The sequence below is a fragment of the Lineus longissimus genome, chromosome 11, assembly GCF_910592395.1.
Source record: "Lineus longissimus chromosome 11, tnLinLong1.2, whole genome shotgun sequence".
Lineage (NCBI taxonomy): Eukaryota > Metazoa > Nemertea > Pilidiophora > Heteronemertea > Lineidae > Lineus > Lineus longissimus.
In genome coordinates, this window is record NC_088318.1 from 16,517,793 (window position 1) to 16,522,637 (window position 4,845).

Sequence of the window (4,845 nt, forward strand, 5' to 3'; positions counted from 1 at the left end):
AGCTGGGTGACAGTTTTAGGCCTCGGCCATTCTTTTACCTTCTGTATCTTGGACCAAGATGTCTTTACTCCATCCCTACCAACCACATGACCAAGGTACTCCACTTCACGTCTACACAGCAAACACTTCTTACACTTCAGTTTCAACCCGGCAGCTCCCAAACGGTCAAACACCTTCTGGATATCTGCAAGATGCTGAGAATATGTTGACGAAAAAATGACCACATCATCCAAATAAATTATGGCAATCTCCCACTGCAACCCAGCCAAAACCAACTCCATTAAACGCTCAAAAGTACTTGGGGCCCCACAAAGTCCAAATGGCATCCTAGTAAACTGATATAGCCCATGGCGTCCCACTGAGAAGGCAGTCTTAGCAGCCGAATCAGGATCCATTTCACATTGCCAATAAGCGGAAGCTAAATCTAGAGTTGAAAACCACTTGGCCCCTCTCAAAGCGTCTAAGTTATCAGTAATATTGGGCAAAGGGTAACTGTCAAACTTGGTGACCGAATTCAGTTTCTTGTAATTAATACAGAACCTAGTGCTGCCATCTTTTTTCTTCACCAATACTACTCCACTTCTCCAAGGAGAGCTTGAAGGCTCAATCACCCCCTGCTTCAACATATCCTGTACACATTTCTCAGCCTCAGCATACTTATGAATAGGTAACCGGCGCACTGGTTCTCGCAAAGGAGGAGAATCCCCAGTATCTATACTATGTCTGACTACATCTGTACGACCCAAGTCCATGTCACCCTTAGAAAACACATGTTCATTCTTCAGCAACAGCTTGTACAAATCAGCGGCCTGTGCCTCATCAAGTTCACCAAGACTCTCTTCATACAACTTCTGCAAAGGTTCTGACAACTTATCTTCAGTTTCACCAACCTTGAGATCAGTCTCCTGCTGCGACTCAAAAGGTTGTAATATAGCAATACACTGACCTTTTTGCAAAATGTATGGTTCCTTGTGAACATTCATCAGTCGTACTGGTACAGCGTTCTTGTCGACGGAGACCACCGACCTGGCCACCAATGGTCTGTTTCCGGACAACGAAAAACCATGATGCACACCTTCCATCATTCCCTCCTGCAACCGCAGCGCGCCCCTTCTTCTAATTCTCCCAGTCAACACAACTTCCGACGATGGTGGTATGGTGGTAGTCTCCCCGACAAAAACCCTGTAACAAGAAAATGCCAAGTCAGGTTGGTTATAATGAATGGGCACACACCCACAAAACAATCGCAACAATCTATGTCCTAAATCCAGGGAAGCTTTCATTGGTGAAAGAAAATCCATCCCCAAGACACACAACCCAGGCACAGCGGCAACTACCACTGGCCCTACAAAAGTATGCTGTCTACCAGGACGAGGACTTGGCAAATCTGGAAACTCCAACTTAGCATTAATTTCTCCTAAGACTGGCAAGGTACCCCCAGATGCATTCAAAATTTCCATATCATATGGCATCAAAGGCGCCCCACCAGACACATTCATTTTCTGATGTAAATCTTCTGAAATAATTGTACAAGTTGAACCTGTATCCAGCAAAGCCATGAACTCTACCCCATGCATCAAAATTCTAACATGTGCAGATTGCCCCCGCACATAATCAAAAGCCTCAGGCTGACCCCTCTCAGGGTTCAGTTCAGAAGAGCCAGCCCCATCTAAAAATGTGGATTTCCCGTACCAGGTCCAGGATTAGGTCCAGGATTAGGACCAGGATGAAAACCAGGGCCCAGAGGCCCCTGAGAAGGTCCTGACTGAGGATTTGTGTTACCTTGGGTGGGCAGTCCCTGCTGTTGCTGAGCTTCAAGTTCTTGGTCACGTCTCCTTTTAAAACAGAAACCCATCTCATGACCATCACGACCACAATACGTACAATGCCGAGCCCTCCTACCAGGGGCTGTACTAATCTGACCGAGAGCAACCAGCGCGTCATTTAGCTTTTTCGAAAGCGCGTCTATCTGCTTCTGCATACCAGGTCCCGACGGTCCGTCTGCGACACCCGGCCTCGTCATGTTCACCTTCTGGGGACCCTTCCTAGCCTCTCCAGGTTTCTCGGCCCTTTGGAAACTTTCCTCAGCCAGCGCCCTAGACAAAGCATCGTCCAAGGTGTCGCAGTCGGCCCGCCTGACCTGGAGCCGAACTTCCCTATCGGTTAGTGCCTGAGTAAAGTAGTCCACCGCCATCTCTTCCCGTATCGCCACTCCTGCCGATGGAAAGGCCTTCAAGACCAGACGACGGATGTCTGCGGCCAATTGGACGTAAGTCTCTGTTTCAAGCTTACGCCGCGCCGCCAGTCTGGCCTTGAATACCTTCACATCAGCAGGGCAACCCCGCAGCCTGAAAGTTTCACAAAAGGTATCGAAATTACATTTCTCAAAATCATGCATGTCTTTGTAAACACGAAAAGCATCGTCCTTAAGTCGCAAGGGCACAAAACTCATTAGCTGCTCCTCTGACCAATGGTTCACCCTCTGCACAATTCGCACTCTTTCCACCCAATCTTCGAAATCTGTCTTACCATCGTTATTATACCAATCCGGTAACACCACCGGTTTCTTATGGAACAGCTCGTCATCGGACTCAGCTGTTGCCCCATAAGGAGTCGAATAACGCATCCGACCAGAAGAACCCGGAGTTGCGGGCGGTGGTGGCCCAACCATCACATTCGTCATCTCCTCCTGCATCCCCTGCAGGGCTGTGCCAATCTGCGACAGGAATTCGTCTACCCGTCCAGATGGGTCCATGTTCAAGCTAACACAAATATCAAAATAAAAATAAAAAATTGGCCACTCACCGAGCTTTCCTGATGATCCACACCTAGCGTGCAATAAACTAAATCTAAACTTCAAATGAATAACATTGTCTCATCCACTCATCTCCACCGCATAGCATGACACACCAGACTGACCAGAAATTCCAAAAAGTTTCCCATGATACATTTAAACCAGCAATATTACCTTGACAAAAAAAAAACACACGTCAGCCAAAAACAGGCTACCTCCCCCCTCCAACAAGTGTCACGACCCAGTGACAACTCACAGGAAGCAGAAAAAGTGAAATATAGATAGCAATTAGTAAGTATTACCGGCCAATGAAAACCACGCGGGTGCCAATTGTAGCGACCGTCCTTGTGAATGGAATTGTCGTTAATGAGTTCCCGTCAACCCCTGGCAAAATGAATGAACCTTCACCAGCGTTGACGAGAACCAGAGTTTGTGGGGGTGTGCATTGACCGATAAATTATAAGCGCTAGAATATACCCAAAATATGTTTATTATGAACAAACTAGATTCCAGATTTCACTTCACATTCATCCAACCCAATAAACTGCATGGCCAACCAGATATGACCCCAGGTTACCCAAATTCCTTCTCACCACACTTGTTCTACCAACAACCCAGAAGCCTAAATTCCCCTGTCAAAACGACATCTAATTGGAGGAGAAATCACCTATTAATCAAAGTACCAGTCAGATGAACCAAAGCCAATGTAAATCTATACAGGGTGGCCCAAAACAGTTCACCAACCAAGACATGGAACACTCCGAACTAAGATTCCCCAGAACTTGTATCACCTGGAATCACTTTCTGATTATGTAACTCAAAACCTATGCCAAGCAGGGAAGTCAGAACAAGATTAAACACTATCAAAATCCAGTATAAAACAAGTGACATGATCATGACATGTCGGACAGGAATTGTGGGCAACTTTGCCCAGCTTCTTCACACAAAGTTCCAACTCAAACAAACTAAAAGAAACCTCAGGAAAACCCGGTCAGTCTGGCCATAACAGGATATTGACAAACCCAGCCCTAGAGGCACACGAAGGGGGTAAAATTATAGGTCACATGGCAGAAATACGGAACTCGGAATTTGAGGGTTTATACTCACAAGAAAAGCCAAAAGTCAGCAAACGTTCCCATGTACATGACATACATGGTGAAGATTGGGCGAGTCACACCATGCAGCGGTTCAGAGAGATGAGACAAAAATGTAGGCTCTACTCAGCCATAGGAACCAAGCAAAATCACAGAAAGAAAAGGTCTACCCGTCTGGTAGCAAGCGCGCTAGGTATGGACACTGATCAAAGCTAGGGCCCAGTTTTATACAGAAAGATTACCTCATCTCAACGAACCAATGCCTGCCGTAACAGCCAGAATTCACCAACCCTATTACAAAGTAAGCCACACAAAAGAAGCTAAAATCATTAGCCCAGAACACAAAGGAGACCAACGATCATCACTTGAAAATACCTCAGGAGATTACCAAATTATAGGCCCAAGCAAACCAGGTCAAAATTATGACATAACCATTAACCATGCAAGGCCCATAACGACTTCCGTTACATGTACATTGAACTTGGAATGTGCGTCGGCCCCGTGTTGAACTGCCGTCCAGTGCCAGTTGGTGCGTTTTTCGCTGATTTGTGCAAAATTCAACATATCTCAAAAGTTCAATGGTTGACTCTCGATTTTTTTTGGATTTTCGTGACTTTCTTTCACGGGAGAATGGTCACTGGAAGAATTATTCAGGAAGAAATGTATAATATTTGGGGTTTTCCGTGATTGTCCGGCCCACTTGGCAATATTGCCATTTGATTTGGGATGGTTAACAGAGCTAGGAGCAAATGCGACGCTTATGATTTATGTAAAGAAATAAAATGCCCGATTTAACATCCTGCAGAATAAGGGGAATCGGGCGTTTCCAGTGATATGCGACACAAATGGGTTGTCTTCATGCAATCACTTTGGAAATGCATTTTAAAATAGATATTACGTCCAGTTAATGGGGCACCTCGTCATCGCCTACATTTGGGAAAAACTCCCTAACGAGAC